The sequence below is a fragment of the Anabrus simplex genome, chromosome 10 (assembly GCF_040414725.1).
Source record: "Anabrus simplex isolate iqAnaSimp1 chromosome 10, ASM4041472v1, whole genome shotgun sequence".
Taxonomy (NCBI): Eukaryota; Metazoa; Arthropoda; class Insecta; order Orthoptera; family Tettigoniidae; genus Anabrus; species Anabrus simplex.
Window position 1 is genome coordinate 114,037,293 of NC_090274.1, and position 12,247 is coordinate 114,049,539.

General features: G+C 41.1%; 1 protein-coding gene across 4 annotated transcripts in view; it reads left to right on the forward strand.

Moving 5' to 3' along the window:
* The window catches only part of capt (adenylyl cyclase-associated protein 1), an 861,909-nt gene that overhangs the window by 43,164 nt on the left and 806,498 nt on the right, over positions 1-12,247 (forward strand). For 3 of the 4 annotated variants that reach the window (XR_010861164.2, XR_011018799.1, XR_011018798.1), the window contains exon 2: positions 1,352-1,391. The gene's annotated coding sequence lies outside the window, so the exon portion shown is untranslated. The remainder of the gene's footprint in view (positions 1-1,351; positions 1,392-12,247) is intronic. The other variant, XR_011018800.1, reaches the window with a different exon arrangement.

A 12,247-nucleotide genomic window follows, 5' to 3' on the forward strand; every position in this document is an offset into this window, starting at 1 on the left:
ATGGGCGAGGAGAATGGAAATCGGTATGTAAAGTAGAGAAATAAAGCACTACAGTCCAGGTTATAAATAACTTTATTCACGCTGGATGAAAAATGGTAGTTTCGGTGAAGGCGTCTAAAATTTAATTTTCAAATACCTATGTTATTATGCAATTACGTTATCTTATTCACAACGTGTACACGACTTCATGTAGAATTTGTGTGCAATTTACAATTTCGTAGCGAAGTACGGGTACGCCAGCTAGTCTGGCAATATTGCCGTGTTTTCCACCTCCGTTGGAACACTCGGCAACCCTGAAGAATGCCGGAAACGGTATCGGCAACATACAGCAACACTTGCTGGTATTCGAAACATATTGCTCAACATTGCCCCAAGTTTCCTGGCCAGAGTCGGTAAATATATTACCGCAAAAATATTGCCCTTCTAATTGTGCCTTATTCTGGAAGGAGGCAACCTGTCATCCATTACAATGACTCTGCATGGACACTGTGCCGAAGTCTTGTCCAGCCGCCATGCTGTAGCCAAGTACCGGTACACAGTCAGCTGATAGAGGAGAGTGAATTGAAGCCTTGCTGCTATCCAGGTGTTCAGCGATCAAGAGCATTATTGTCTGTTAGAGATTGCTGTTTCTAGATGTCTTTCAACTCTCATTACCAGGACGCAAGCATGTCAGTTCCGTTTCATAATTTAGAATTTAGTTGCTCTTTGGATGCGGAGTAATAGAAGATGGTTGTGTAGTCGTACTTCCTCGTAAAATAATAATCACCAATACCACCTATGAAGTGTTCTATGTCTGGCTGCATAATTTTGAATTATTATTCACTATAAAACAACAAATGTATAAACTCGACACAGCCTAGAATGAGGCGACTGTCGCAACACGTTCAGGACTGTTCTTATGATACCTTTTCTGTCACCGTGCTCCCTTCCAACAGTATTTTTCGCTTGATTTTCTTATTACTATAATTCTGGCTGTCGACGATATTCTCAGTAGACTTCAACACCAAAGCTCAAATGCATCTATCCTTTTCGTGTGAGCTTTCTTCACAGTCCACATTTCACAGCTGCTGATCAGTCTGTATGTGATTCTCTCAGTGATGTCCCCACTTTACCAGATGTTTTTCAACCACATCGTTGCGTTTCTTGGAAGTACCAGTCGCCGCTTGATTTCCGGGTTGCAGTCATCTGCACGATTCATTTTAGAACTGGTTAGATGAAATTCTTAACCACGTCTCTACGCATTCGGACAAAGTTTTCGTATGATTGGGTTGTATATCCTTTACATTTTTGTTTAGATAATATTCGTACTAAAGGCGGTAGAGTGTAATATTCCTTTCTTCTCATGTTTCAGAAGCTGTGCCTAGGCAGTGGTGAACAACTCAGGTTATTAGGTGAGTAACACACTAGCAAATGGTCCTGTATATTAACAGGCGTGACAGTCTGAAAGAAGTCAATCTATAAAGTACGGCAGCCCATTCTAACGCTCACTTCCGTATTCACTGCAGAATTTATATCGGTTTACCAAAACCAAGTTTTCGTTTCAATCTGAATCTGAACCTTAAAATGTTCACGGAAAACAAATGACTACTTGTTGCCGCCACTATCAAAATGTAAACAAGTTATTTCATTCGGGGTTTGCAAATAATTTATCATAAATGATGCCCGCTATTGACCAGAAACAAAGACGGAAGTCTAATATGACTTTCACAGAAAATGAATTGTTATTGAATTTTGTGACAAAGCATTAATAAAATAGAGAGTAAGAAAAAATCATAGCCTACACGTTGTATATTTCTCCCAACAATAAGGTAGGATTCCTTAATTCATCATTAAAAAGTCATCTAGTCGTATAGTGTACAAGATATGCTATAATCGCCTACCTTTGTGTTGGGAATTCCAGGTTATGTTCGATCACAGGACAACACTGACAATGTCGAAGCTTTAGATACTGTAACCTAAAATGTGTTTCAAAATCAGTGTCATTGTTTTATTGCATAATCTTGGTTATATATTCCTCGTCGCTCTGATTTTCTGTTTCAGTTAAATTTTCCAGCTGTCTACGGGCAGCCATCTGTTTTACCGGCCATCCTTTATGTGGTAACATTTTAAACCGAAATAATGCGCCTTATCCGAGATAATGTTGGTGAATACAGGTAACTGTTATCTCGGTTTTCTTAGCGTTACCGGGTGAGTTGGCCGTGCGGTTAGGGGCGCGCAGCTGTGAGCTTGCATCCGGGAGATAGTGGGTTCGAAGCCCACTGTCGGCAGCCCTGAAGATGATTTTGCGTGGTTTCCCTATTTTCACATCAGGCAAATGCTGGGGTTGTACCTTAATTAAAGGGTGACACATGAAATGTCATACATGCACTGGAAAATCTTTGATATACAATATATTTAATACAAAATGCCGTTGCAATACTCCTTGAAATGTGCGTGATTAGTCAGTATGCAGGACATGTTCAATATGCCCACCTTCTCGACGTACAACAGGTGACCACTCTACGACGCATTTCCTTGCTCAACGGTTGCAAAGAAGTCAGAATGGCCGCTTGCAACTGGAGTACATTTTCTGGTTTTTCAAATATCCCCACAGGATGAAGTCGCAGATATAAAATCGGGGCTATGTGGTGGCTAGATTGAGCCGGGATATCGATGGGACATCACACGGGGCCCGACATGTTAATGCGGGAGGTCCAGAACAACATTTGCTGAGTGCGGACGAACTTTATCCTTCAAGAACCACTGCAGTCTTTATGCGTAGTGTGGTGGAAGGAAAATGTTTTGCAACATGTCCATGTCATACTCACTGTTGCAAAAGATTGGCCCATTGGACATTGCAGCCCACACATACACTTTCACACCATGACTTTCAGTCTCGTGTGCACAATTTCAGGTCGTTCTTTCGCCCAAAACCGGAAATTCTGTTTGTTCACAATTCCGTAAAATGTACGCCTCATCACCGAACCATGTGTTGTACAGTACGGGGTCACCTTCCGCAGTAGCCCACGCAGCAAACTGCACTCCCCTTCCCTTATCATGTACCGTTAATTTATGAGCTATTATCATTTTGTATGGGAAAAGGTCTAGCTCAGGCTGCAGTATTCTCTGAATTAACCGACAAGTGATGCACAGCTGAACACAGGCAGTTCTGGTGAATTTGGAAGGGCTGCGAGTGCTCTCACAGCAGCAATACTCTTCGGCAATAGACCTGCTTGAGACAGGACCTTCTGTTTCAAATTGACTGGCTAGTCTATACATCATCTGCTGGCAGGGAGCCCACCGGGTACCGAAATGATCACGAAACTTTCCCTAATTCCGAGCTACACTCTTTGTTTCCGCACAAAAGAACGCTGTTTTCGCCTTCTGTTCAGATGTCAACCACTCTTTGTCCGCCATGCTGTATTACTGGAAGCCAGTACGCATGCGCGACATTTGCTGCCGTCTGGTGAATCACGCATGAAATAAGGACAAAAGGACGTGATTCTGAGCCAAGATTTTCCCGCCATTCCAGCCATGCATAATACCTTATTTCTCAAAAGGTACCTGGGCATCTTATCATATCCTTCCTTCTCACTTAGTGTAGCTTCATTTTTCCATTCGGTTCTTTCCTAATCTTTGTTCCTCTATATCTTATCTGATATTTAAGTGAATTTTTCTTTGTTTATGTACGTACATGAAATCGACTTGTGCACTTTAGTTGTGTAGATTTGTGTCCTTTGTAAATGTTTGTATGTTTCTGATTTTAGATGATTAAATATTGTAATAATGTTCTTGTTTTTACGTCCCACTAACAACGTTTACGGTTTTCGGAGACGCCGAGGTGCCGGAATTTATTCTCGCAGGAGTTCTTTTACGTGCCTATATGAGGCTGGCACTTTCACATAAGCTCACCGGACAAAACGTCAAGTCACCCTGGTGCACTCGCAGATAGATCGTCAAGCCTGTACGGATGGCGCAGCGAACGAATCCCGTGCTCAACCGCACGCGCAGTCCCTCTACGTGATCATAAGGCAGCAGCAATCAGTGAGACATTGATGTTTCACGCTGACAGTGTTCGTCAACATCGTAGATGTAAGGATCAGCAGACTGGCAATAAGGGGCAATCGTGTTTGGCCGTGCGCATGGCTGGATTTGTTGGTGTTTCGCAGCGGGCTGTTCAACGCGTCTACAAGCAGTGGTGTACTACACGTGGCCGCGACTCACGTAATAATTATAGTCGGAAAAAGGGTCCTGACTGAGAGGGACCGGAGACGCGTTTCACAGCTTGTGAATCAACATCACTTCCAAACCCGACAGGAATCGCTGCAGTCGGTGAATGAAGGTTCATCCCAACCTGTTAGCGAGAGAACATTGCTACGGGAACCGATTGCATGAACATTTGAAGTCAGTCACCTCGCAAGAGGCCATTGCTCACACAGGCATATAAAGCTCGAACGTGGACAGTAGCTGACTGGCGGAACGTATTGTGGTCTGACGAATCATGTTTTTGCCTGTATACCAGTTCCTCATGTTAAGGGCACGGAAGACCAAATGAAGCATTTCATCCTGGATGTGTACAAGGTCAGATTCAAGCCGGAGGTGGGTCTGCGTGCGATGTTTTGGAGGTGTTTTTCGTGTCATGGATTGGGCCCGCTCACTGAGGTGACCACTAACGTGAACCATCATGTTATTTAAACATCCTGGATGATCAGGTGTTGCCTTTCAGTCAACATCTGCATGATGAGTGTGCTGTTGATACCCAGAATTTTCAAGATGACAACAGCAAAATTCATCGCGCTGATCGAATATGTGACTGGTTTTATGAATACTCACCCACCCTATTACATCTCGAGTGGCCTGCGAAATCACGTGACTTGAACCCCTTGAACTTGAAAACCTGTGGAAGATGGAACAGCGGGTAAACGCCGACATCAACATCCGCGGAATTGCGCGATCAAATCCTCAGTGAGTGGCCTAACCTGGATGCGACGTACCTGCACAACCTTGTGGACTCACTTCCTAACCGGATCCAGTGGTTATCAAGTCAAGGGGGCAGAGTTACACGCTATTAAATAGTGCTTGTAATAATTACTCACCACCGGTCGGAGTCAGGGTGGAACCTGCCAAGTTGGGCAATGCCTCAACCGTCTGAGCCACTCGGCGCGGCTTAAATATTGTACTTATTACGGATTTTTGTAGTACGACGCTCTGCTGTTGCTGTTCATAAATAAGTAAATGAATGAAGTGTAGTTTGAAAGAATGCAATAATCTGTGATGGCCAGTTTTTGTGGGTTGAGTGTACGTACCTGTTTTCAGACTTGTTGATAATTGCTTTAAACCCATCCCATAGACCTTTACATTGTTATTTACTACTTTCCACCGACCATAATTATTACTTAAACTCCCGTTTGTCTCTCGTATCAACCAAATGACACTGCCTAATAGTCCTACTTTCATTGACCTTCATTTCTATTACATTTATTTTAACTACGACTAAAACAGCTTCGTGTCACTTCAGTTTATCAGTGGAGGTCGTCTGGTTTTGTTAGCACGACATCTAGAATGTTTTTCTCACAGGTTAGTCCCATTACTTTCTTTCTGATTCATTTTGACCTTCTCCTTATTTACCATTTGTTGTTCTTGCTTTCTGTCATTCGCATTACCTTTCCGATTAACATTTTGTTTGTTGAAATCGCCCAGTACAATATCGTTCTTTTCTGTGTCGTTCCCCACATTGCTTATCTTATGGAACAAATGCTGCCTATTTTAGTGATAACACAGGTTTTTTTTTAGTTTTCTTTACGTCGGACCGGCACAGATAGGTCTTACAGTGACGATGGGATAGGAAAAGGGAGGAAGTGACCGCGGCCTTAATTATGGTACAGCTCCAGCATTTGCGTGGTGTGAAAATGGGAAACCACAGAGAACCATCTTCAGGGCTCCCGAATGCAAGCTGACAGCTATGTGACCGAAACCACGCGGCCACACGTTTGGTACTGTGTGTAAAATTAAACGACCTGTTAAGATTCTTGTGTTGCGTCAAACCCTTCCTGAAAGATATATTACGAACTATAAGAATCAAGAAGCCAGTGACACAAGCTTGCCTTGGATAAGCTTTGACTGCAGCCATAAAAAAATGTAGTTTATCTCTATCCTGCACTGTCATGTTGAGCACGGCTGCTGCTACAGCAATTCAAGGTTTGGGTGTCCAGTCCGTAGCTCCCTGGTTAAGTATCTCCGGAGAGGTAGGTGGTGTGAGAAGTACCGATACCGGTACGCTTTATCGCCCTCCTCTGCCGGTCTGTAAACAATTATATTTATTTATGATTTAAAGAATTTAAAGGGGATTTTTTATTGTGTGGGGGTTAATTTCGTGTAGTGAATTTAAGTTTGTAATTCAGTATGTGTAACACGGGTAACCATGCAGGGTATAACCTAGCTTAATGTTGCTTTTGGGTTTGCAACGCTGCATCGTATGTTGTAATCGCAGCTTATTTGTAAATAAATATGTGCGGATGGATTAATTGAAGCTTTTGAAAATGAGGAAAGTTTTTTCCAGACCTCTGTCATGTGTTGCGCGTAGTTTAATACATTGTTAACGTTGATGGAACACAGTTAATTCGAACGCTAAAACGATTTAACCGCTTGATGAAAATGGGGGTTAATCTAACGCTTTGTTTCATTCCTTATTAGTCTTTGATGCTGAATTGTGGTGGTGATGATTGTTTAAAGGAGAAGCACAACCAGGCAATCATAATACGAATCATTCCATAGGTCTGTAATGTGTAACGATCGATAGTGTTTTTCCTTTTTCTGCGCGAATGGGTCACTTAGGACCACGCGGAATCAACATTTGTTGAGCTTTCTTCCTCGCCCAGTAGTTCGTTTTCATCGATTGCTGTAATTTCTGTTCCTCCGACGAGGTACGTGGTGTTGGTTTTTCTCGTCTTTCTCAGATCCCGTTGTTTGAACAATTTTCCTGATTACATTCCTGGTTGTAATTCCGTGAGGTTTTTCTTTGATCTCGTACGTTTGATTTGTAAAACAAATGTGTAGTAATTCTGTTTTTCCAAATGGCTTAAGAATAGAATTCGTCGCAGTCTCATTGTATCAGTAAGTTTAGATATGTTTTGATATATTTCCGAGTTGGATTTGGGGTAATGTATTTCATTTTTAATGTTTGGTCCTAAGGTTTTTCTCGTCATTTTCCTTTCTTTAATCTCTACTTGGTCCTTTAATTTTTTTATGGTGTAAATTGAGCATTTCTGAAGCAAAGAGTTTCAGGTTTGATCACTGTTAAGTAATGACGAATTTTGCTGTTCCTGGACAAGCATTTCTTGTTATAAATATTCTTTGTATTGAAAAGCAATTTCCATTTTCTGAATTCTCGAAGCTACCGCTACCGATTTGTTTTCATTGTCATTTTCACTGATCCATTCACCTAGGTATTTATACTCCGCACGGCTCTACTTCTAAATTGACGTTTTGGCATATTTTGGCTCTGTCTGGTGGTTATGCACTGAAGCATGGACATCCAACCAATCCCAATCTGCCATTCACATCGATTTATATCGACAGAGCGCGATCTCGAAACCCAGGTGCCAACTCTAATATTTACATTCGCCACGTGGTTAACCTATCTCGCTCAGCGCGTATGGTATTTGGTACGCTCGCGATCTTTCGCATTTTCCTTCAGTAATTAGTGTGTTTTTCATATTGTTGGAGGGTTCTAGTGACTGAGACCAGTGGAGTGTTCCCTTTGTAGGCCATAACGTCATTCCTGTGCCAGCCATTAGCAGTGAGTGATGTTTTATTTCCTCATTCTCTTTTATTCTTAATATATACTCTTATTAGAGTCAGATGTTGTTAGTAAGTGTAGTTTTTGTGAATTTGCTTTCAATCCATATTCATTAGTTTTTCTGAGTACGGTATTACATTTTACAAGGGCTGTTTACCGCGGTCGTATTACATCAGCTATTCTCGCGGGCTTAGCGCGCTGGCAACAGAGGAAAGGCGATGATCATTTGTTCCTTTACTCTTAGGGGCCGATGTCATAGATGTTCGGCCACTGTAAACAACAAGCATCATCATCATCCTTTAATCTTGCAATTTTATTTACATCAGTGGTAAATCTATTTTTGCTGCTTGCTTTTCCAGTATAGAAATCCGTTTCTGTGCATCAGAGATGTCTTTTGTAATTAGTGCCACATCATCAGCAAACACTAGACAGTCTATGTCAATACCCTTAATACCGTACATGCACATGCTTTTTTCCACACTCTGACAACTTTTTCAAGATCAGAGTTAAACAGTAAAGGGTCGAAGCCCATCGCCTTGACCTACACACGTGTATTTATTTCAAACTTATCACTACATCCACCCATAAACTTTACTTTGGCTTTAGTTCAGTCACTGTATGCTTCATAATAATTTTTTTTAATTTTTTTATTTGTCAGGTCCGAATCTTCCTGATAGCTTTTTTGAAATCGACAAATGTAATGACATAATTTTTGTTAGATGTGTTTTTCTTTTATAAATAAATTAAAATACTAATCGTTGCAATAAACGGAAGCGGCTTAACCCTTCGAAGAATGAAGGTCCGACCGAAGGAAGGGAGGAGCCATGAAGGGTTTGAAAAGGAAAGTCTTCCTAGGTTTGCAAGCCGAATGCCGTCGGGGTCGGAAGAGAACGAGACTTAACCTGATAAGCAAATGCATGCGAAGAGCCTGGTACTTGTAAGTGAAAGCAATACCAGATTGAGTTAGGTGCCCCGTGGTCACGAACGGACGCTCTCAAGCTGTGGATGTTTCCTACCGCCACCTTCCTGTTAGTTCCCTTGTGATTGGTGTGGAGTTGGTTCAGGAGCAGTTCAGCAGGAGGTTACTGATGACGTAACTAGGTTGTTCTGGAGCGATGCACTCTGTAGATATCCTGCAATGCCAGCCAAGTGTAGAATTATATGTGATATAAATGAAAAGCAGAGCAATTCACTCTACAGTTGTAAAACGTGAGTGTGTTGCTAAATGTCCAGTTAATGTTACCGGTTCTGGTCTCTGCCGTATGAGCTGTCCTTGCTAGAATACAGGGTAAGTAGCATATTTGTGTTCTGCACGAGAATAATCATAGTCTTCACAGATAAGGTCCAGCACCAACCCCTGATGATCTTCAAGTTTCATTTCTTCATAGCAAGTTGGCGGCAGTCATGGAATAAGTTTTCCTATCTTGTGTTTACCCGTGTCAGAGTTGCCGTATTGTGCATCGAATCATTGGCGGACTTTCCACTTTTACCAGTTGTATCCGGCTTTATTTCGTTCATCCCAGGGAAAAACCAGATAAGTTTTTTTAAATGTTTGCAGTAACTTACTAAAGTCAATGCTTTCTATCCTTTGACACTAACAAGATCATTCATAACAAATACAGTAGAGACAATACGCGACACTCAGCGAGATATCGAGGGACATCTGTTAGAGCTCTGTCTAGCGGATTGACCTGAGAACTACTGATTCTGTCATAACAGCACGTGTATTTGTGTGTAAAGGTTTTGGTGTTATTTATGCGTTTTCAGTGAGTTGACATAATTAAATAGTAGCGTGTGTCATTCCTTTATATCTTCTCAACATGAGGGGAAAGGTATGTGCTGTGTTTGGCTGCAGCACTGCCTGCTCGATCTGCATCCGATGGCAGCTTATACTGCCTGCTCATTCCATATTCAAACGTGTAACACGACTTACAAACAATCTGCCGTTAGATCGCAGCACCAGACGTACCCAATTATCGCGTGAATACAGATAGATAAGCATACAAGCAAAATTTAAAATCTGAAAGTGACAGAAATATTAAAGAATTGTACGCATAAAGTGGTGCTCTAGGGAGTGATAGCTTCAGGACTTTTCGAGAAAGAGATTTCGACGAACAAGAAAACCTGGACACTTTGTCTGTATGGTACTTCCCTACATTATAGGTAGAGGTTTCACGAATTTTATCACCACAAGTTCCTGGTGCTTACTGTTACTAAAACCCTTTAAAATCTTACAGTGGCACAAAGAGGGTAGAACATAATTTTTAATAGACTGGAGCAGACTTGCAGATTTCTTGCAGTACGGTAGAGCCGCCTCAACAAATTTCTGTAGCCCCATAATTAGGCCAATTAATCGTTGTTGGGGATAGCGCAGGCCTCCTCTATCCGACTGTCTGATTAAGTTCATCAACGGGGATGCATTAACTGATGTGGAAATGTTACTCAAGCACGTGCTGCATTGTTTTTTCTTCGATTAAACGCACTAAATAACCACACACTAATGCATGGGAAGCAGTTTCCAAAGTGACACACACCGACTCAGGGTGCTCACGAACATCTTCCAGTAAATCAAGTACGTACTCAGCGGGCATCACTGGTTCTGTTTCGTCAAGTCCGGGAGAGGATACTGAGGCAGAAAATTTTGAATTTTGCTTATGCATAACGTTAGCACCATCGGTGGACATTAAAATACCGGATTTCAGAATTATTTTTATAGAATTCCGAGTAGCCCGGGAGTCAGTCATGGCATTGCACCCTCCTCCCATTCTTATAGAACTAAACATGGCTTCAACTGGATCTCCTGAAAAAGCCCGTGTCATGGAATGAAATACCACGGCATTCTGGTTTCCCTTTCTTTGATTTGCAGAAAGGCACGCAGCAGTAGACCATTTTCACTGTAAACAAATACAGTACTACCCTATTTCCCGCTATTTCAATCCGACAGTTCAGGAGCCGGTTGGTGCTGCCACCTGCTGTGGGTATTTGTAAACGAAGTGTTTCATTTAGTGCCATGTTAAAATGTTGTAATGAGCAGGCAGTATAAGCAGCCATCGGATGCAGATCGAGCAGGCAGTGGGCTGCAGTAACTATGAAGTAGAGAAGAATGCGCGGTCTTTCTTCCGTTTCCCTCGTGACAAGATTATGTAAGTAAATATTGTGTTTGGATATATATTCTTCCAGTTACAAAGAGATTTTTATAGTACTTCCTAAACTTCTGACCTGCGCGCCGCATATTTAAACTGGCTTAAAATATAATAAGCTTATTGTATTTTATAGTGCAGCAGTTAACCTTCAATACCGATGTGTTGCTGTAGGTGTGATCTGTGGGTTTGATTTAATTCAGGAAAATACATATGCATATGAGTGTGGCTGGTTGTGTTCCAAGTTATCTCATTTGGAATGCCGTAATGCGTTGTCAAGCACTGAAGAAAATATGGGTGATTTAAGAAATGTAGGCCTACATATTTTGTTGAAACAATATGATGCAAATTTACTTTACCCTAATGTAATGGCAAGTATTGCTTATAGGGAAAGTTTGAATGTTTTTAGGCTGAATTTATAGATTTTCTCTCTGTTGGTAGGGTTCAAGTTAAAAGGAAAATTGTCCAGCACTTTAATGTAAATTCATTGAATCATGTGGGTAAGGAATGTGCCGATATTTTTGTTGACAAGTGTTTTAATGTGATGATACAATGTTTTTAAATGAGAAAAAAAAGACAAATCTAGCCGTGAAAGTTCAGGCAGGAATGCTAAAGCTAAAAAAGTAATGCATAAATGACAGATCAAGCCCGTTCACAGCAGTCCATTTCACATCTTGATTATACAGTATGTCTAATTTCAGTCTTTAAATAATAACCTGTTAATTTCAGTCTTCAAATAATTCTTCATTCATTTATCCAGAATTGCTTTAGCAATTTTGAAGTTATTATCTTAGTAACACTTTCTTTCTAGACGTAATTTATTTATCCATTTCCGTATATACATTTCCATTGATATTTGAATTTAGCGCGAATTTTCAGGTCAAGCCACTAGGAACGCCGCTTGCGACTTGTCTCCCATTTTAACAAGGCTAAATCCGGAAGTGTCGCGTATTGTCTCTACTGTATTTGGTAATAATACTGAAGAAATGTTCAAATTTTACTTCCAGAGTATTCAAGAATACAATACAGTCACCGGTAAGAACCAGATAAGCTCAGTTATCTTGTTAATATTCTGAATATTGCTAATAAATTTGGCTTCAACCGGATAAATCAGTTTGTCTCGTGTATAGTGTATTTTCAGTTGTTACGGACGTGGACATTATTATATTGTAAATGAACAATGGGTAGTGAATTTGCACAACTGCCTTTGTTAAGAGAACTGTTAAAATCTTACAATACACAAATGTGACGTACACCACTTTGGTTTTCCCTGGTCCACATAGGAAAATAATACCCGGTCATTATCAGACAAGTCACTTTCATTCACGAT